Here is a 23,198-nt window from a genome sequence, read left to right on the forward strand (position 1 = left end):
CTCCCACATCAGATCCCTGGGGAACACCACTGGTCACCGAGCTCCAGGCTGAATACTTTCCATCTCCGAAAATATTCTGACTATGTCTCATCAGTTTTGGCTATTCCGGATGCATGCAAATCCCATCCCACAGAATCCAACAACTCACCCATTACTGCCTTCAGGCTCACCAGTCTGTAGTTCCTTAGATTCTTCATCTTGTCTTTCCTATTTAAATAGCAGCACCACAGGAGCCACACTCCAGTCTTCCTGAACCTCACCTGTGGCTGTCGATGGTATGAGTATCTCAGTCAAGGGCCTCAAAATCTCTTCCCCAGATTCACATTAAGCTCTAGGGAGCACGTTATCATTTCCCTAGTTTCCCAGCTCCCGAGTTTCCAATCGTCTCTCCAGAGTAAATTCCGACGCAAAATATTCGTGTAGAACCTCACCCATCTCCCTTGGTTCCACGCATAGACGGCCACGTTGATCTTTAAGGGTCTCTATTTTTTCCCGAGTCACTGAATTGCCCGTAATGCAATCAAAGAAACACTGAGATTCTCGTTATCTCCATTTATCAGTCGGTCTAATGTCCACCTTTGCCCTACCAAGATGCCTCTCAGGTATACTATTTCTGCAATTACACTCTTCTCAATATACACTCGATCCAAGCTATCCATATCTCATGATTGCCTTCCTTTAGCATGCTAGAGACACAAATTCTCTACTCATCCAGCATTCCCTACTCCAACAGCCTTACCCTTTGCAGAAATAGGTATGTCCTGGAGCTGAACTGCCGTTATCTCATCCTTAACGTTCTCCGACTTCCCAATCATTCCTTTAAATTTGAATATCTTCTCTCAATCAATTTCGCACAGCTCCTGCCTCAAGCTATCAAAATTGTCCTCACTCTAATTCAGAATATTATTTTTTGCGCAGTTCTCTCGTTTCCCCTAATTCTTTTAAAACCGATATAATTATAGTCACTAGCCCCAAAGTTACCCTCCACATAGACAATAGTCAATTGCCCTGCATTACTTCGAAACAGAACGTCAAGGAAAAAAAAAATCTCCAGTTGGTACAACCACGTATTGAATAAGAACGTTTTCTTGTGAACAGTGCCAATTTCCTCCACGTCCAAGCTCTCAACTGTGTGACAGTCTCATTCTGTGTTTGGAAAGTTAAAACCCTCTCCCATTATGCTATTTTTCTTACAGATATCCGAGATCAGCTCGCATATTTGCTTCTGATTTTCCCACACACTGTTGGGAGGCCTCTAACACAAACCAAATAAGATGACCATCCTTCTCTCATTTTAAAATTGACCCACATGACTTCACTAGCCGGTTTCACAGCAATACCTCCACTTTGTATAACTGTAACGTTCTCACAAAATAAAAGCGCCACTCCCCCTTCTGACTTGCTTCCCATTGTCTCCTTCCTATAGACGTACCCCTGGAATATCAACTGCCAGTCCTGTCCATTTCTGACGCAGTTTTTCTAATTGCAATCTTCCCGATCATACCTGAAGCCTATCTGTATTCTCTGTCAGTGCTGTTGCTTTCAAATAACAATGGTTTAATTAATTCGTCTTACTTTGTCTTTGGCAATGTCTTGTCGTTATTGACTATTTAATTGCTCATATTATCTACTGTATTGGTTTCAGACTTAATCTTTTCTTCCTATTGCTTTGGTTCCCACCACTGCCATACCATTCCCCCAACTAACTTAAAGCCTCACAAACAGTGTAAACGCATACCCCCTCAAGGATATTGGTTGTCTTCCATTTCGGCTGGAAACCTTCCCTCTTACACAGATCATTTGTACCACTGAAGAGATCCCAACGGTCCAAAAAATGCAAAACTTGTCCCCTGCATGACATCGTCAGCCACACAATCATATGCCCTATTCTTCTACTCCTACTCTCAAAGTTACATTAGATAGGAAATAAAGCCTAACACGAATTTCGCCTTCCTTATAAGTGATTGTTCAATTTTTAAAAAGTTAGATTTTCTTGTGATTTAAGAACGAGCACACGCAAATCTGTTGTGTTGATTTCTCAATTTATTTTTATTTAAATAATACTTAACCGTTATATTTTTGCTCTCAAACTGCATAACCTCAACTTTTCCATTTATTCTCATTCTGTTAATCTCTTCTGCATTAATATGACAAGTTTTTTTTAAACTTTGTGCTGACTGTCACGTCATGTCTATATCCCTCAGCTTTTTTTGCGCCATCTTCACCATTTACCTTTTCTGATTACTTTTGTTTTATTTGCAAACTTACTGAAAACATACTGACTTTTCTCAACTCGGTCATTATTGTACCCTTCAAATATTTGTGCACCTCACACTGATTCCAGTGATGCTACATTAGTTAGACGTTGACATTCTATAAAATAAAATTCTTCATCTAAGTGTCTTTCTGCTTTGATTTTGGCAATCCTCTGTCCAAGCTACTGCACTACCTCCGAAGCCACTAGCTCTTATCTGGTTGTTATCATAAATGTGGGACCAGATCTAATGTCTTCGGAAAATCTCCACATATTGCAAGTGCTGAACCCTCCTTATTTTGTATTCTACGTTGTCACATCTTCTTATGTTACTTATTAGGTGAAATTTCACTTGCATGAAACTATTTTCTGTCCTCTTGATTATGCTATGTAATGTTTAAACGCACTTTTGTTACATTTTCCCCAGTAATGATATTCAACAAAGTGACTTTACTCACCCTTTCTGTTGTCTTTTTTTCAATAAAGGTGTTATCCAATCATCAGGGTCTTTTCCAAAATTAAATGATTGCTGTATAGTTAAATCCAGTATGTTGAACGCTTCTGCCCTATTTTATTCTTTTTAAAATCCTCAATCGGATCTCATTAGTTGCAATGTAATTAGTTATATTTAGTCCTATTGATTTATCTGCTCTTTTTCCCAGTGAAAGTTACTGCGTTGTATTCCTCACCTTTTATTTTTGCCCTTTCGTATTTAGCCATTTTGGAATGCTAGTGTGAAGGTAGATGCACGGGATTTTTTCAAATCGCCTGTCTCATTATGGTTTCTAAATATTCATCCCCAGCTCCATTCAAGAGGAGGCTCTGTTCATTTTGGCCTATCTTTTCCTTTCAATATATTTAAGGAAGTTTCTGCTGTCCGTTTCACTGTTACCTGTAATTTTTCTTTCAATGTTTAACTTCTCACGCATCATTAATTTTTTGCTTTCCCTTTGAGAGTTTTTTAAACTTCCATAATACTCTCTGTAGCAATAATATTTATGACATTTCATGTTATGTCTTTTTATTCTTTTTTTGCTGTCTTCAACTTCCCTCCTTAACCATAATAACTTGACTCCTTCCTATAATCCTCCCATCTCACTGGGATATATCTTTGCTCTGAGCCATGAAATATGAAAATCTTAATGCATGCTATTGCTCATCATAATTCTTCGCTGCTAAACTCGTTTGAAGTCCATTCCAGCAAGCTCTGCCCTCATTTCGTGATAAATATCCTGATGTACGCTTGTTTCCAACACAAATTTCTGTCTCTCCAACTGAATACTATATTTTGTTGTTCCCATCTAATCTTAGATTCTGTCATTATTTACTAAAATTGCCTCATTCTGCATTACCAGATCCAACATGTCAAGTTGTCAGGTTGGATGCATAACATATTGTCGGAGGAATCTGTCCCGCAAACATCCGTAGTGGACAGGTGTCTGTCAGTGAGCCTGGACTTGCAACGCAGAGGGGAAGGGGGTAGAATAGGAGAGCAATTTTAGAGGTGAAATTCAATAGTAAGAGGCAGAGACAAGCCGCTTTGTGAATGCGAACGAGACAAACAGAATGTATGTTGCCTCTTGGGTGCCAGGGTCTGTGACGTCTTGGATCGTGTTTTCAAGATCGTTAAGGGGGACGGTGAACAACCAGCAGTCATGGTACACATCATTGCCAACGAACAAAGGTGGAAAAAAGGACTGACAATGTGAAAAATGACTGTAGAGAGTTAGGTTATAAATTCATGTCAGCAATAAACAGAGTAGCTATCTGTGGATTATTAACAGTGCCATGTGATAACGATGTAAGGAATATGGAGAGAATGGAACTTAACAAGATTACCGTAGGGTTCGTGTTGGAAGGAGGATTTCTATTATGTGGTTAATTGTACCACATTCTGGGGAAGGTGGGACTCGTACTTAAAGGATGGTCTGCACCTGAACAGGAAGGTCACAAATATCCTGGGAGGGAAGTTTGCTCAAGCTGTATGGGGTTGTTAACCTAGATTGTCAGGGGGTGGGAAACGGGATTTGTGAATCAGTGGATGTGGTATTCAGCCTTCCAACAGACACAACAGGGAGTGATCTTGTTAATAAAGATGTACGTTCGATGGAGCTTAAGTGTGGACAGAGGGATGGTTTGAAGCGTGTATACCTCAATGGTCAAAGTTTCAGAAATAAGGCGGAAGAACTTAGGGCATGGGTCACTTCTTGATACTACGATTTTGTGACCAATATGGAAACGTGGGCAACTCAGGGGCAGGACTAGTTTTTGGAAGCTCCAGGATTTAGATGCTATCAAAGAAATAGGGAGGCCGCTAAGAGAGGCAGGGAGTGGCGTTGTTAGTTTGGGCTGAGACAGCAGCTCCTGAAAGGCATTGGAGTATGATACGTCGACAGAATCAGTTTGGGTTGAGGACCAGAACAAGAAGGGATCAGTTAGTTTTTTAAAATTTATTTACAGACCGCTTAATAGTTGCAACGAAGTGGTGGAGAGAATTGGGAGGCAGATATTGGAAAGAGGCAGACGTCACAGGATTGGAGTTATTGTTGACTTCAACTTTCCAACTGTTGATTTGAAACTTTTTAGTTGTAATAATTTAGATGGAACAGATTATGCCCAGTGCATTCAGGGAGGATTCTTGACACAGTGTGGATGCAGGAAAAACAGAAGGAGAGACCACTTTGGATTTTGTGCTTGGCAATCAACCGGGCCAAGTGTTAGACCCGTTGGGAGGAAAGCATTTTTGGGGAAATTATCATAAATCTAAAACATAAAATAGGAACAGACGATGCCATGGAAGAACACTTTTGACATGTGGAGATTGTTTCAGGAATGCACACTGCGTGTGCGTGATATGTTTGTCCGTAGATGGCAGGGAGGATACGGTTGAGAAAGGGAACTTTGGTTCTCAAGAGAGGTCGAATGACTGATTCAGTGGAAGAAGGATGCTTACATAATATTTGGGAAAAAAAGTGAGGAAAAGGCTCTCAACGGATACAAGTTAGCCAGGAAGGAACTGAAGAAAGGTCAGAGGAAAGCAATAAGGGGTCATGAGAAGGCCTTGGCGGTTCGGTTCAAGAAAAACTTGAACGCTTTTTACATGGATGGAAGCAGTAAGGGAATGACCAGAGAAACAGTAGGGCCGATCAACAATTGTAAAAATAATTAGTGCACGGAGCCTAAAGAGATAGGAGAGTTCCTTACTAAATAGTTTTCTTCAGTTTTCACCATTGAGAGGGAGCTCGTTGTCGGGAAGAACAGTGTGAAACACATTGGTCGGCGTCAGGAGATGGATGTTAGTAAGGAAGATTTCCTGGGAATTTTGAGGAACTTGAAATTGACAAGTCCCCTGGTCCTGATGGAATTTATCCAAGGAATCTATGGGACGCGAGGGAAGACAGCAGAGGGCCTTTGGCGATGCTCTTTTCGGTCTCACTGTCTCTAGGTGATGTGCTGGAAGATTGGAGAGAGGCAAACATCATTCCCTTGTTCCATAAAGGAAATAGGGATAACCCCAGAAATTACAGATGAGTTGGCCTTCCTTCAGTGGTGGGCAAATTATTGGAAAGGGCTCTGAGACCTAGTATTAATGATCACTTCGGTAGTCACTGTTTGATGTGTGACAGTCAGCATGGATTTGTGAGGGGTAGGTCATTCCTTAGAACCCTTATTGAATTCTTTCAAGAGGTGACCAAACACGTGAATGAAGGTAGAGCAGTTGCTGTGGGATGCATGGATATAAGGTTCCCGATGGTAGGCTCATGCAGAAAGTGAAAAGGCATTGGGCAGGTCAGATGTGGCAGATTGGATTCAGAATTGGCTGAACCTTAGAGCACAAAGGTGGTAGTGAATAGAAAATTGTCCACATAATGATCAGTTTCGAGTGGTGTACCACAAGGATCTGTTCTGCGTCCTCTTCAATTTTTGAATTTGAAAATGATTTGGATGCAGTAGTGGAAGGGTGGATTACTAAGTTCACGGACGATATGAACGTGTGTCATGTTGTGAATAGTGCGGGGGGCTGTAAGAGGTTACAAAGGGACAGAAATAAGATGCAGAGCTGGACTGAGAAGTGGCAGATGAAGTTTAACCCAGAAAAGCGTGAGGTGATTAATTTTGGAAGGACAAACATGAAACCAGATAACAGGGTTAACAGACAGTTTCTTGGCCGTGTGGAGGAGTTTGAGGGATCTTGGGGTTCATAATCACAGTTCTCTGAATGATGCCATCCAGGTGGATAGTTTTGTTAAGAAGGCTCATGGTGTCTTAGCTTTCGTTACTCGTGGGATTGAGTTCAAGAGCCGTGATGTTCTGCTCCAGCTGAGCAAAACCCTGGATTGGACAAGTCTGGAATATTGTGTCCAGTTCTGGTTGCCTCATTACAGGAATGATGTGGAAGTGCTGGAAAGGTGCATAGGAGGTTTACCAGGATGTTGCCTGGAGTGGTGGGAAGGCCTTTGAAGAAAATGTTGAGAAGAGGTCGGGTTTTTCTCTTTGGAACGCTGAAGGTGAGAGCTGTACAAGATGATCAGCGGTATAGATAAAGTGGACAGCAAGACACTTTTTCCTGGGGTGGAGGTAGATATTTCGAGGGGGCATAGTTTAAGAGTGAGTGGATGTAGATATAGGGGAGACGTCAGAGATAAATGCTGAACTCAGAGAATGGCAGGGGCGCTGAATGCTTTGCTGGAGAGGGTAGTGGTTTGGCATTGTTCGGGGCATTTAAGCAGCAATTAGATTAAGTTATGGGTGATAGTCTGAGATAATGGTAGAGGTTAGATTGACCTTACATTTGGGTGAAAATTTTGGCACAACATCATGGGCAGCAGGCCCTTTGCTGTGCTATTCTGACTTAAGGTCTATGTTCTATGATGTGCAGTCCATGAATTCTTTTTCATGTCTAGCTTTGCTCATCTGACTTTTTTTTTCAATTCATGTGAAGATTCAATTTGCCGATGATTAATGTAATGCCTTTTTAAATCTGCGTTGTTGTCTTCAGAATAGTCTCTGTCTTTCTTTAAATATATTTCCATCACCCTATAAATTTCTTCCATCAGTGCCTTCTTTCCCTTTTTATTGCTTTCTTCCACAAATACGATTTCCACATTTTATGATAGTGAAGTCCATATGGAATTAATAGTTGAGGAATTGCCGACTTAATGTCATGTTTTACATCAATGTCTATGCTGTTATGTTTCAAAGGTCGTGACCGTTGTCCTTATGAAAACGTGGAATCTACCTAAACTTTTCCAGTGGAGTGTCTTCACAGGTCTGATTATGTTGAACGAATTATCCACTATCAGCCTTCACTTCCATCTACTGGAGAACCACAGCCATTGCATCTCCCTTCAAAATACCAACAACAGATATTTGATGTTGATCGACAGAGAACACAATTTTGCTGTTGCTCCAGTTCATCGCCATGAACTGGTGTTCCCAGATTTGACTTCGCAAATTACCGAAAATAGAAAAGGTTAGTTAATACCATAACAAAGGCACCATTGAGCAAAATATATCAACGGCTTGACACGTATTTTTGTTCATCTCATTTGAGAGGAAATTGCTCAGAGAAAAGTGTGCCGATAATTAGTGGTTTCTTCTTTCACTCAAAATATAATTCATCCCCCTCTTGAAAGATAGTGTAGAGACACCATCTCTCAAATTTCAATGACAAAAAACCTCCAGAAAGACATTCACCGTCCAAGGCTGATCGTGAGCAACACCTTTGACTGTCCAACTGCCCTTTCTCTCTTTGGTTTTTATGCTCTCGTTTACTCCCTAACCGACCAACGTCTCTATTTCTTGCATTTAAACACCCGTTTTCCAACAGTTCTGAGGAAGGGTCACCGGACCCGAAGTGTTGACTCCTTTTATCCCTTACCAGATGCTGCTCGTCCTGCAAAGCTTCTCTAGCAAATTTGATTCTGCTCCAGGGAGTCAAGATTTGTTGTTTGAAGAGTGTTTTTTCTCCTTCATTCTTAACACAAGATGTCGTTTCGTTCCATGTTTGTTTGTGCATGTGTGATTGTTATTCAGTGTGTAGATATGTCTGTCTGTCTCTGTCTTTGTCTGTGGTCATTTGAAGAGCATAATTCTTTCTGCAAGCTAATTTCGTTGTCTGAGGCGAGAAGCATGCTCAGGTCGATTTAAAGTGCTCAAGTGCTCAGATTGCTCGACTTCATGCAATGGAACTTATACGCTTCCTGAAGTCATCGATTCTTAAGAGGCAGTTTCTCCCACCAATAACTCCTTTAATGCTGCAGAATGCCAGTTATGAGTTATTTACCTCTGTTTTGGCATCGAAACCTGCTGTCTGGTCATTGTCACGGTTCATGTTAAAGCAACAGAAACGTACCATTTGTCTCCATCTCTAAGGACCTCTCCTATGTACAGTCAATATGCAGGCTGTTTCTATCATTCTTAAGCATTCTTTCAATGATGCTTTTGGCGCATCACTCGTTGTCTGGCTTTAGGAATCTTACCATGAAGAAAGTCAATTTGCCGCGAACATGCTTCCATTCTTTTGATGTATGTTAGACACATGAGTTTGAAACAGGAACACTCCATTTTATAGTGTGGCTGAATTTTCGTGCTATTTAATGCAATTTTCAAATAAGAGCGTTCCACCTGGAATAGCTTGATACACATTTCCATTAAAACCAATAGCCTCGCGTGTCTCCATGCAAAATTACAAAATGAAGCATATGCCTTTTCACCCATTCTCAAGAACGACAACAATGCCTTGCAGTTGCTTCCAAACAACTTAGGTTTTCCCGATCTGTCTGGCATGGAATGAAGACACTGATTGTTGTTGTGATCTTCAGATGTGTCCCTGACATCAGTAGGAGAGGTGGACAAAGTGGTAATGATGACGTAAGAGACTCTTTCTTTCAGCTTTTTTTGTTTTGTGTGTGCATGCGGAATTGTGATTATAATAATCTTGTGAACATAAAATGTTGAGGTTTGGTGTTTATGTCAGTTAGGAGACGTGAGTAGCATCAATGGAACAATAAAATATCATTAAATGGAAGAGATAGAATACGGTTTGATTTGGCTCACTCACACCTGCTTCTGTGTGATTGTCGAGGTTGTCCATGGATACAGATACTTCGGGGGAGAATGACTGGACATACTGTGCAGGAATGGAAGTTAATATCAGAAGTGACAAGTGATATTATAATCCCAAAAATCTATTTGATAAATGTTTTAATGAGATCAGTGCTATGATTCATCTGACAATGTCAATCATCACTGTGGAGAATAATATTGAGCTCCAAGCCTGAGGCGAATAATGCCCATTTGTGCTTCACGTTACATTGAGTGAAGATGACAAGCAGAAGGACATCTTGATCAGTGATGGTTCTTCGTCATCTACAGGACTTGAACACGAGCAGACAGATACAGAGCCTGTGCAGCATTTCTTCATCTCTGAAAAGAAACAAAAAAAAATCCTGAGGGCAAGTGTCAAACAATTTATCGCATAAAAGCTCCCAGTGATAATCCACTGAAGTTGTTGCGAGCTTGAGCAATATAAAGAGCTTCAGATCCAGTTAAATACCACAGGCACTCTGGAATAGCTGACATTCTCAGTTACGTCCACTCAGAAGACGGTGGGAAAACGTGGTAATGTAAAGTTTAAGAAAGCTGACATGTATCTGGACTTATCAGCAGTGCTGGAGATGCGGTATGGAGCGGCATATGACCTTCAAACACAGCTTATTTCACAACGTGAGAAGAATAGAGTCCAGCATGTGTCAAAGTAAAGCATAGGTGGAGACGGGGTGGGTGTCGGGGAGGATTGTGAATGTGAGTTCTTTACAGAAAATTGCACATTTCACGAAAATTTAATTGAATCTGAACTAGTGTGTGCTCAAGACAATACAATAGCTCTTTAAAATATAATTGAGCCCATTTGATGTGGAAGTCCGCAAAATTGAATAGAACCGGACATTGTACATTAAATCATACAATCATCAGTACACAAGAAGCCCTTCTGCCCAATGAGCCTGCACAATGAAACCGGCACGAATTCTACATTGGGCCTGTTTTCAAGGACTAATGATTCATCTCCTTCAAGATAATGATATTTCATGTGGCCATTCTGTAATTTCCAATGGTTGTGAGCTTCACTGTCTGGTCTAACAATCGTTCTGTGCAGCTCCAAAATAACTTGCTTGTCCTTTCCATATATGCCTCCACTGAGTAATGAGAGTGCCCTTATACCCTTTAAATATTCGAGTGATCTACCCTGCCACTTAGGGCAGATGTGAAGTGCTGGGAGTGGGCCTCATCCTGATAACTCTGTCATTCTCGAAGAGTGTGTCTGTATGTCTCCCTCTGTGAGAGAAATGAGGATCACTTTCCTAAGGGGAAGCTAACACAGATTGACCACCTGAAGTTCCAGTCGCATTCATTATGTCATTCCAGATGAAAGCGTCGCAGTGAAAATATCATTGAGGAGAACATTTGAAACATTAGAACATACATGGCCATGGGACAAGTGCTGAAAACTGCGACTAGAACAGTTGGATGTTTGATGACCGGCAGTAACACGATGATCTGAAGCCTCTTTTCCAATGTGAGAAAAACGTGTTGAAATGGAGATATGCATATGGGGCAGAAAATGATCCATGTAGGTTAATTTGTCAGGATTCTGCTAATTTAACAGAAATATACAATTTATGAATGATTTCAGAAACGGGAAACAAGCTGTGGAGAAGTCAAAAGAATATCTGTCATCCCAAACTTTATACAGGTTAATACAAAATAAAGAACTGTGGATGCTGCAAATCTGAAGCAAAAACTGAATTTGCTCGTGAAACTCAGCACGATGGCAGCATCTGTGGACAGAAAACAGAGCTAATATTTCATATCCAGTGCCCCTTCTTCAGTATAATGTTAGTTGTGCAACTCCACATTAAAATTCTGCAGTGGCAAAAATAAATCAAGTTTATCTATAGATTCAGCAATTTTCTTTTCATCAAACACTCTCTCATCTCTCTCATCAGATTACGACTTTCAATTTTACCAACGTAAGAGAGGCTCTAATACTCCTGCATTTCACCTAAGGTCGTGAATGTCTCTTGCTTCAATGATTTCTTTCTGTCACTGAACAGGCGTGTCGAATTGAGAATCAGTCTCTCCAGCACCTATCGCAATTCATGACTCTCATTGTGCCTCGTGATATCAGTGAATCCACCTCACCCTCCTTTATTCTCTTTGTCTCACTGTCCTTCTCTGTGACATTCCATTTTTGTTCTTTCAAAAGTCTGAAACGTGAAATTCATCTGTGAGTGGAGCTGGTCAGACGTTTTTACCCCCTGCCTGGAGTGGGTGAGAATTGGTTTCACTTTCTACAGATAACATGCCTATTAATTCAGACTGATGTGAGGAGGCATTACTTCCTTAATGGATTGTGAATTTTGTCAATTTTAAATGGAATTTATCACCATCAGGAAAATAATCCACAACAATTGCAAAATTTATGGAAAAATCTTTACTGTTTGTGCAAAATAATGAAGGATGATGGCAGAGAAAGGGAATGACAAGTTTATATTGTCTGCCATTACTCTTGCATTACTCAGTCACTCTGCATTATATCCTGCCTCATCTCGTATTTGTATCAAACTGGCAATGAAGAAGTGACAATATGAGCATAAGATTTGTGAAACAGAGGTTAAAAAAAACAATCAATTGTTATTGTTCAGGAAGTAACAAGGAGCATTTGATGGGGGACATTTCTGGGCAACAAGAATGAGAATAATAACAGGCTTATTTCAATCACAGTAAGCACATTTTGTCAATAGATGCTTTGTTCAACGTCACAAAATCTGCTGAACAGGGCATTTGAGAGAAGCTTGTGCAAATTTTCTTTAATTAATGGTATGGATACTGTTTTGTGCTTGAACCCAGGGTTTCCTGTTTCTGCAGCAAAGGCCTTAATCAGCTACGACAGAATGCCATTGGTCTGGGTCGAGCCATTTGCCCTTTTCCTTCACCACTCGTTCACAGTATCGACATGTATTTTTTGTTTTGCGTCCATCTTACTCAGCAAGATTTTCAAAACTCTTGCTTTTGTGGACAGCTCACAAATGATTTTTGCCCACTGAAAATGCATAGAAGAAAACAATTAATTTTGGAATTGGGATAAAACGGACATTTTCATCTCAACCCAACGGCTTGAAGGGGACTTCTTCATTCTGTTGAGGACCATTTAATTGTGCTCCTAAGCAAAATACGACCTCACCACAAAAACGAGGTCATTGCGTTGAATTGACCTATAAGTGACACATGAGCCAGTATCTCGAGTGTGCAGCAAATTCAGACCAGCCAGCACCAACATTGAGCCTTGCTACGCCACACCCATGCGCACTTCCTGCTCCATACCTCCCAGTCATCATTGCGTTTCACTTTTATTTCACTTCCTCACTTTGACTCTCAACTTCGTGCAACGACAAGTCTCTGATTGGAAACTGCAACTTCTGAAAATTAATTCCTGCGTTATGGAAGCTACTCATTGGGATTCGATATATTGCTTTTCCCGAATTACCCTAGATATGGAGATGGTGAGTGACTCTCTTGAAAATTGAAATCCTTGGCCCGTAGGTTTGATGTTGATACTCCTAAGGTCGGAGTTTCAGGATTTTGACTCATTGGCACTTAAGGAACAGTCATGTATTCAAACTCGAAATGACGACTGGCTTCAAGGGGTTTGGTGGATGATGCTTTCCTGTAAATCCACTGTCGTTGTCCTTCGCGATGGAAGTAATCTCTCATTTGACTGAATCCTACAGATACAGGATGGCTGTTCTGTTTGTAATGAAAAATCCATTTCTGCCTCGATAATTCGCAGACAATTTTCATTTCTTGACTTGGGGTTGTGTCCAGACATGTGTGATGTAAATTCAGAATCTTAATCAGTAACAGCAACAATACCGAAACTGACCCTTGCAAACTTACTTTGACACACTCTTGTGCATATTCATCCTGTCAAACCCAACATCACCAGTGAAGCTTCTCTTTCTAAACTTTGAAATGGTTCGTATCATCACCCTGTGTTTCAGTGTGAAGAATGAGGAGCTGTGATAATCTGATGTTCAGCAAATGTACTGTTGGAATGTGCAAAACAAGCCGATGTTAAAAGTACTGAGCTACAGTGAAGGGTGTCTCCAATAAAGGCATCATTCAACTCGTCTGATTCCAGACTCCAGTCGAGAAAGGACAAAACGTTTGTCGTTGAATTTGTTTGGGGCCTTGACTCGAAAAAAACCATAACTCAGGCTGTGAAAAAAGATTCACTGAAACAGCTTATAAAATCGCTAAGTGACTTTAAATAAAATGATGGGAAGCTCCAGTAGACAGAGATGACACTGAAGTTGCCAACTGAGGTCAAACGTGTTTCATTTGCAAATGAAATTCAACACTTCACAAAACGGGGATCATTGAAATGGAGCAGTGACGAGTATTATGTTTACTGCTTTATGACCTTGTGAATGTTCTATTTCCCGTTCACACCTCAAATCTGCAGCACATATAAGCTTGAGGTGCACCAGGTACTAATGCAATCAATGATGCCGCTGACTGCAAGCCAGCAGATTGTAGGTTCAAATCCCACATGGTTCAAGTTTTCTCCACTTTTGAGCGAAGTTTTCTGATTCCCATGAAGCTGGATATTCCTGACGTCTCAGTGCAGTCAATGCCCCTTAGACTATGATCATCAACGTCTCAGAATCCTCAGAGATGTGAAGTTGAAATAATCAAGCAAACAGCTTATAGTCAGCTCTCAGGTTCCCAAACCCAATGTGCAAATCACTCCAGATCCAGGAAGTGGAAAGATTCAGTGACCAGCTTTGTGAACCTCATTTAGAGTTGGAATCAGTCGAGAACAAAGAGTGAACGTGCCCGCCGGAGCAGTGACAGTCAGGACAACTTCCCTCATTTCCGGGGCTCAGTCCTTTCCTCTGATACACTCGGGGATATTAACAGATCAGAAGAATTGAGAAGATTGTTGGTACAGCTTTACGGATTTTTCTGTTGTCATTGTGAGGAACAGTAAATCTTGATCCCCAACTGTCCATCAAATCAGGCCATACGGGTGATTGCGCCAAAAGTAAATGACGAGACTCCCGGGGCGAATGGAAAGCACACTTGCATCTTCCTTATTGACGGAGAATTCTTTTATTTTTATTGAACCGGAGTTAAGATTGTCCTCCAGAATGGTCGACACAGCGAGTTTGTAAAAGCACAGAAAGAGGTCTTTCAGACCACCGTGTCAACTTCAGTCTTCAAACATCTATCTGCTGGGGATGCAATGGGCCAGTGGTATTATCTCTGGACTGTCAATCCGGAGGCCCAGATGATTCTCTGGGGACCTGGATCACAATCATACCACAGCAGATGGCAGAATTTTAATTCAATAAATATCTGGAATATGAGACTCGTGATGACCGTGAATCCAGTGCGGATTATTGGGGGGAAATCAGTCTGGCCTCCGTCATGTCATTTCGAGAAGGAAATTACCACCCTTGCCTGGTCCGGCCTCCATGGGCCCCGAGATAAACAGCAATGCAGTTAACTCATAACTGCCGTCTGGGTAAATAAGGATGGGCAATAAATGCTGTCCAAGCCAGCGTCACCCTCATTACATGAATGAATAAAAGATCTATTGCAATGCCGTGCTTCAGAGCTTTGACCCCAGCCTGACATCTCAAGGGATTATCTCGATGACATGCTCCCTGCGGAGTTGTAATCATAAACGACTCAACAAATGGAGGTGAAGTTTAAACTGCTAAGAGTTTTCACGCCCCTTCACGGAACAGAACCTCATTTTCACTCAAAAAGGGAATTGCACAGACATCCCCAAGAGTGACAGACGTCAGCACAAAATAACTGCCAGACTGCAAGGACTTTAGTTCTCTTTTTTTCACATGAAACCAGAGACTGTTTAAAGTAAAGGAAGGAAGAATTCAGTTGGTTCCATTTTCCCGTTACACACACATTGATTCCCATCATTCATCGGGAAAAACTGCTTCACCTCGTTCTCCCTGTCGAACCAGAACATTTCTCTGATGAGCTGAATCCTATCCTCATATTTGTGGCAGGGGAAGCCCGATGTAGAATTTCAGACTCAAACAAATCAGCCATAGCCTGTGGAGAAAATGACATGATGCTGTTCTTGCTGTTTCAACAAATGCAATTTCAAACAACGTTGAAAATGTACTTTTTAAAGTCTGCTGCAGTAAGTGTACGAAAATTCGTCGAAAACCCAGTAAGAATTAAAATTGAGATCAGTGTTTCACAAGACGCTGAGTAAAGAATCAATCTGTCCCCGGGACACAAAACCTGACAACACGAGGCTTCCTCTCAGCAATTGGAACAAGGTAACCGCCAACTTATTTGTCGCAGGGTGGCAGCAGAGCACATGTGCATGAGCCTCGTGCCAGGGGAAACATCTTGTGAATCTCGTTTTTTGGACTTAAAGGGACCGAGATTGTAAATTGCTTTTACAGGGGTGACGAAGGGAACCTTCAGACACAGTTTGAATAAGACAAATGTTTATCTCTTCCGAATTTTTATCCTGAACTAACGAATTTATTTATTAGGATATTTCAAGAGGATTTGCTTTTTGGAAATTCAAACCAAACAATACATCAAGATCTGACAGTATCACAAATCATAATTCAATCAACATTGGCTATTGTTGGCCTTTTGAAGTAAGTTTTGAAGAAAAGAAAAAGCAACACATGGTTCCTTCTTTATATCCCCCTTTCGCCCAATAGCTTGAATCTATGTCTATTGAATATCAGCTCATGTTAACAGCTTCTGTTTATCTACCTAATCTAATCTGGGAGTTGCCAGTATTCACATCCACCTGCTACACTTTTCCTTCTTTTTAGTGGAGAATGAAAGTTTGGAAGATTCTGAAAAGGTTCTGGTGAACTTTTAGGTGTCTAGAATCTCTCTTGTTTAGTCCCTGCCTTCGGCTCTCTGTCTTCACATGGAAGCCAGAGTCTTGTAATTAATTCTCCCTCCCACTCTTTTTCTTTTATTCTTCTCTTTTGTTTGACTTTGATTTCACAGAATATTAGAAGGGGAAGATTTACAAACTAACCGTGATACATTAACCTGATGGAGTCACACAATTTATGACAAACAAGATGTCATTAGATCTTGAACATGGAAGGAAAATACCAGAATCACAGTGAGAGAAAGTACATGTGTTGTGTTCGGAGAAGGCCTTACAGCGTAACTGCGTCATTGAATTCCGAGCTGAGACAGGGAAATGAACTCCTTTCCACAATCCCCACGCCTCCATAGTTTCTGTCCAGTTAGACCCCGTTTGTGGACAGTCAAACTGGACAGAAAACGCAGAAATATGTGGATTGTGGAGAGGAATTCATTTCCCTGTCTCAGCTGGGAGTTAATTCACACTGAATTACCAGGAACAGTTCAATAAGCTACTCAGTGTGTCGGCAAGGATTCCTTCAGTTATCTGCATTCCTGAAACACCATTTCAAAGTTTGGACTGCGGGAAATGTCGTAAAAAGTCAATGGGACAGCACTGCTATCAAGGCTTTTCAAATGTTCAGGCTTGACAAACCTTCAACTCGCTCACATTAATGGGAGACATTTTAAATGTCCAGAATGTGGAAATGTCATAAAACGTCTGGGGTCCTGACGAACAGTCAACATACATACATGGAGGAGAGACCGTTCAAATGCCCAAACTGTGATGGAAGCGATTTATATCATAGGGGCTTGATGTCCCATCAACATGCTCACATTGATGAGTGACAATTTAAATGTCCAAACTGTGAAAACTGCTGCAAAAAACAGCACGAACCTGAGGTCCCACCATTTTTTTTTCACAATGAGGAGAGATCTTTCTGATTGTCTCTCTGTGGAACTAATTACAGGGGATTATCTCAACTCTCAGTACACCTGTGAGTTACACTGGGTAGAAACCATTAATCTAATCTGTGCGAGTTCGCCCATTCAACCACTGTATTGACACGGAAGTGAGACCACACGGAGGGCAGATGTTTAACTGCTCTGTATGAGGTAAGTGCTTCACTAACTGAACTACCCAGCTGAGAGAGAACATAGCTCACATTATCTCAAAAACGATTAGACTTTGGTGCGAATCACACATCGGTCTGAAAGCAGCGATTGAATAATCTGCATAAAATCAAACGAATCAGCTGGGCGTTACAGTTACTTCGGCAGGTCATTTTAATGTTACACATACAATGCGTTCTTTTCAAAATGCTCTCCCTCTCCGTGGAAGAGAAATCTTTATAGACCCAGATAAATGCAGAGCTACCCTCACATTAGAGAGAGTTTGAGAGGGAGGGAGGGAGAGAGAGAGAGAGAGAGAGAGAGAGAGAGGTGGGGGTTTTACTGGTGGCAACTTCAACTTCAGAGAGATAACTTCCATGATACACATCTCTAGTCCCTCGACACAAATGCCGCTAAACTGCTGAGGATACCCCGTGTTTCTTTTATCGCTAAAAGTTCCATCGCTTCTCGTTCTGTCCATGCCTCCAATAAATCCATCATCAACGCTCCTCAAAAATAATGACCCCTTTTGTGATCATTTTACAAACCACTCCGCGAGTGCCTTCATCCATTGAAGTCTCATTTCATCAGGCCAAACGCTCGGGAGATAAAAATCTAAAGGTTACCAGATACTGTCAGCAGTACCTATACCCCTCCCGTAATGTCCGCCCACACCCCAACCACCAGCCTCTGATGAAGCAGCTCTCCTCCATGTTGAATAGCATTTCCAGGAGCCAATCAGGATGACAAGGGTTTAGATTATATTCTGGGTGCAGAAGTTCAATGCCCACTGCAGCGCGTGGCCGACTGGCAGCACTTAAACCCAAGCATGGCAAGTCATCAAGAACATTGCTGCTAGACTGGATCTGCAACTTTTTAGAGGAAATCAACACATGATCGGAACAGGATGTTGTACATGTTCAAGAGTAGTCCCCTTGTGTGACCAAAATGCCTTTGAGGCAAGTCGCGGCAACCTTAGAGGTGTTGCTCTCATCTGCAGAGCAGTCCCAAAACATTTTGAATCTGGGAACGTTTTCATGAAGGCCGCAAGCCTCCTGAACATTGTTGAGGACATGTGTTCCTTGAGGAAAAAAAAACCCAAATGAACTGCGTACTCTAAATCAGGAATAAAAAAAAAACAAAGTTGCTGGAACGGCTCAGCAGGTCTGGCCGCATTCAAGGAGGACAAAAAAAGTTAACATTTCGGGTCCGGTGACCCTTCATTAGAGATGATGGTAGCTGGGAAAACACCAGTTTACATGAAGTAAATAGGGAGATGGGTCGGGTAAAAAAACAGAGAATAGGATAGAAACAAAAGAGAGCGGGGTGGGGAGAGACAGACACACACACACACACACACACACACACACACACACACACACACACACACACACACACACACACACACACACACACAGAGGGAGAGAGAGAGAGAGCAATTGCACAGAGAAAGGAGTTTGTCACGATCAGGCTGGGAGAGTGAATAGTTGTTCATGTGTACTGTTCGTTACTCACAACAGCGGGTATGTCGTGGCAGGCGATGTGGTAACGAGTCCTGGTGTGTGGGGTGGTGTGTGGCTTGGATACAGGAGAATACATGACCTAAAATTATTGAACTCAACATTTTTGAGGCCGGAGGGCTGTATGGTCCCCAAGAGGACAATGAGGTGTGGTTCCTCCAGCTTGAGCTGGGATTCACTGGTACACTGTAGCAAGCCAGAGACAGAAAAGTTGGGAGCAAGGTGGTGCATTGAGGTGGCAGGCAACAGCTAGTTCAGGGTCTGTTTTGCAAGCAGAATGTAGATGTTCTGTGAAGTGGTCGTCAAGTCTCTGCTTGATTTCCCCAACGTAGAGGAGACCACATTGTGAACAAACGAATACAGTAGGCTAGATTCTTGGAACTGCAGGTAAAGTGTTGCATCACCTAGAAGTTATGTTTCATCCTTCGCTGGCTTTCACAATCCACCGTGATGTGGCCATCTCGTACCAGAAGCTGGATACCAGATATTGCGCCACGAAAAATGCATTGCTGGTCTTAGCATTGGCCAGTGCTCTGAGCTGTGTCAAGAACGCCCTTTGCTATTTCATTTATCAGTCAATATACAGCCTATTCGGGTACCCTAGCTCTGAAATATCATGCCCACTTTCCACAAATCACCTGCCTTGTGTTCAATGCTGTGAGTATCAGATACATCTATTTGGCTAGGAGGCTGTGGGGAACTGAAAATGGTGAAGATCCTGAATTTATGAACCGCGAGAAGTCCGTAGCCCTGACGTTCGTTATCTAACTCAGCTTCCTCCTCCAGTGGACAACCTATTTTCGTCATTTGCTTTATCGATTGATTTCACGTAAGGGTTACATCAGCAGCCTGAACTTCAAAGACCCGCAGTACATCCCTCAAGAAATATCCAACAACCACCATATAATCCTTAACAATATCATTAACTATACTGTTGCCCTGAACAAGGAAGAAGAGGATCTGAAAAAAATGCTGATGTGTCCTTTCACTGCTCCAACTGAATGATTGAAATGGCAAAATAAGACACACCAAAACACCGTTCTGTTGGCTTTTGATATCAATGTGGCTGAGAATCTAACACACTAATTTTGAATTTTTTTTAAGTAGTAAACTTAAACTGTGAAGAAAAAAAAAACTGAAAAACTGAAGGGTATCACGGTGTGAAGCTGGATGAACCCAGCAGGCCGAGCAGCATCAGAGGAGCAGGAAAGATTGCCGTTGCGGGTCGGTACACTTCTTCAGAAAACCTTCTGCGAAGGGTCCCGATCTGAAACGTGGAGTTTTCTTGCTCTACTGATGCTGCTTGGCCTGCAGTGTTCATCCAGCTTCACACCGTGTTATCTCAGATTTTCCAGAATCAGCAGTTCCTACTATCTCGAAAAAAACTGAGGAAAGTTTATTCCCTTCACAAAGTGCTAAAAAGAATTACGCATGCTCAGAGTTTATGCCTCACTTGGTAGAATTGTTACGGACCCTCTTAATGGAAAATGAAATACACCCCGTCGTCATTTGATGAAATAAAAAGCAAGACAGTTATCTCCACAGTCCTGAGCCAATATTTATCTTTGTTTGGTAAGCGGGAATAGGGTACTAAGCATGATAATCATTCATTATTGTAACGAATGGCGGAGCTGACTGGAATACACATATGCTGTTCTTTCTCTTCTTGTGTGTATGTTTCGATGTTAACAGAGAACAGTGAAGTCTGTTTTCTGCTTGTTTTTGTGATCACCGTTCGGGAGTAGTGAAATATTCCTCTGTACACAGTTGGTGACTTGTTCCTTGTATTACAATAATAAAGTGTATAATTTCGTTCTTTCGTTCGTTCTTTCTTTCTTTCTTTCTTGCTTTCTTTCTTTTTTACCTTCTTCCTTTCCCCCTTTCCTAACTTCTTTATTTCGTATCTCCTTTCTTTCCTTCTTTTCATTACAATTGCGAGATGATTAAATTGCTGAATTTTACCGATGTTGTGAGCTCACCAGAGAAACAGATATTCGAAGATTCACCTTTTTGCTCACCATCGTTCAAGTATTTAAATAATACAACATCGGGCTGTGAGTTTTGTTGTTGGTACCATAGGAAGTAGCAGCTGCTCCATGTCATGTCGCACGTACAGTATAAAGATAACATTAATGCTGCATTAAAATCTGAAGAAAGCAGCTGATTTGGAAACATACAGTAATGTAAATATCAGATGGATTTGTGTTCAAAACTTAAATGAATACATTGCTCAGGTTGATATGTGAAATCTTTATAATTACCTGTGAGAAAAGCTGAATACTGATGAATTTCATCCTCCATCTCCGATTTGTGAAAGGTGGAGATGGAAATGATACAAAGGTCATTCCGTTCCTCAACCTGAAAAACCTGCTGTTGCGGGTCAGCTTGCTTACACTCCTTGTTTGCACAGTGGCACTGTGAGGCCAGTAGGCGTTCAGCAGACTGTTACTGAATGGAAACATCTTGAAACAGATGAGAGACAGTGTTCCCATAGCGGAAAGGATACTGGAAATGAAGCATTAACCCCGACTTCCCTTCACAAATGTTATAAGATCTGCTGAGATTTTTCAACAAAATCTGCTTTTGTTCCTTCCAGACAGAATGTTTCCACTCTTGGAAATATCGGGAATGATCCTGAAGCCGTTATTATTTTATGTCTCGAAACGTAAGCTGATCAACAGGTAGTAGGAACTGCGATGCTGTAGAATCTGAGATAACAAGGTGTAGAGCTGCATGAACAAAGCAGGCCAAGCAACATCAGAGGACCAGGAACGCTGAAGTTTCTGGCTTAGAGTTTATGCCGGAGCCGTCAGCATTTCTGCTCCTATGATGCTACTTGGCCTGCTGTGTTCATTCATCTCTACACTTTGTTATCTCAGCTGATCAATAGGGCTTGTTTATTCTAACAGTAATAATAACTTGCAATTACTTGTATTTTCTCGCTTCTCCTATTTATTTTGTCTTTGTGACTGCAGTCTGCATTATCAAAGCATAGAAACTCAGAGGTTTTCTGTCACCACTTCAGCTTCATTGAGTTAACCACTATTCCCCATTGGTGTGAACAACTTTAGCAGATGCATTATAATCATAGCACCTCAATAACAATGTTAAAATAGAGAACATTGTTTCAAAATTCGAGAATAGATTCGGTTTATTTAAATGAAGATTTGTATCTACATCAGAAACAAAAGACACATTTCCTGGAGAAGGTTAGCATGTCTCGCAGCATTTGTAAATGAGAAAACAGAGTTAACGTTTTGGGTCCAGTGTCGTTTCCTCAGAACTGATGCTGCCAGATGTTCTGAACCTCTCCGGCAACGTTGCTTTACTTCCTGAGTTACGGCATCTTCAGTTCCTTCGGTTTTTACTTATATCTACATTATCTGCTTGGGTCAGCAGTTAACAGTTAACATCCCACTGCAGCTTTGTGTCTTCATACTGTTAAAACTTTGCTCCATGCAAATTGTTCAACTTATCTCTTGATTTAAATACCTCACTGCATTGAAATGAACTGAATGAGTGGCAACAAGCCCAAATGGATGTGAAAAAATTATGCATTAATATCTTGCATTCATTCCAGGATTCAGCGATATTTTAGCTAATGGGCATAGACATTGAAACGCCAACAGATAAGCTCTCTCAACTTTCTGTATACAGACTGCACGTTGCACGTTTAAGATAACCCCATGATTACTGTGCGGTTCTAGTCATTCAGGAAGATTAGTGCATCCCAGAAATCGCCCTAAATCCTTTATTAGTTAACAAAATGAGGACCTCGCTGGCTAGGCAGAATTTATTGCCTATGCCTAATTGCCCAAAAATCAGTCCAGAATGCTATGGGTCTCGAAGACACATGTAGGGCAGACCAGGAAAGAATGGCAGTTTCCTTGCCGAAAATCCACTAATGAACCAGATTGTTTACTTTTTCCAGATAATCAACTGTGAAATCATGGTCATCATTGGACTCTCCATTCCAGATATTTTATTGAATTCAAATTCTACCATCTGCCGTAGTGGAATTTGAAACCATAACATTATCTTGTCTCCAATTTTACAGTCGAATGATAATAACATTCGGCCGTCACTTCACCCTGATGTTCTTCCATACTAAGTTATTTTCTTTCTCTTCAAGCAGCCCTTACTTTAAGTGTAGAGTTGCTAATCTCACGAAATCGTTTCTACTTCCAATTCCTTTTCCGTTGTCTATTCATTTCTTAGATTTCGTTTCATATTCTGTTCTATCTGCAAACAGTTGCTTTCGCTATTTCCATCTGTTAATCTCCTTTATTATGTACTGATCTGTCAAAATTTTGGTCACTATCTCTAAATCATTTCAATCACTGTTTTTTCACTGTTGATACCTCAAT

This window comes from Stegostoma tigrinum, chromosome 43 (assembly GCF_030684315.1).
Source record: "Stegostoma tigrinum isolate sSteTig4 chromosome 43, sSteTig4.hap1, whole genome shotgun sequence".
Classification (NCBI taxonomy): Eukaryota; Metazoa; Chordata; class Chondrichthyes; order Orectolobiformes; family Stegostomatidae; genus Stegostoma; species Stegostoma tigrinum.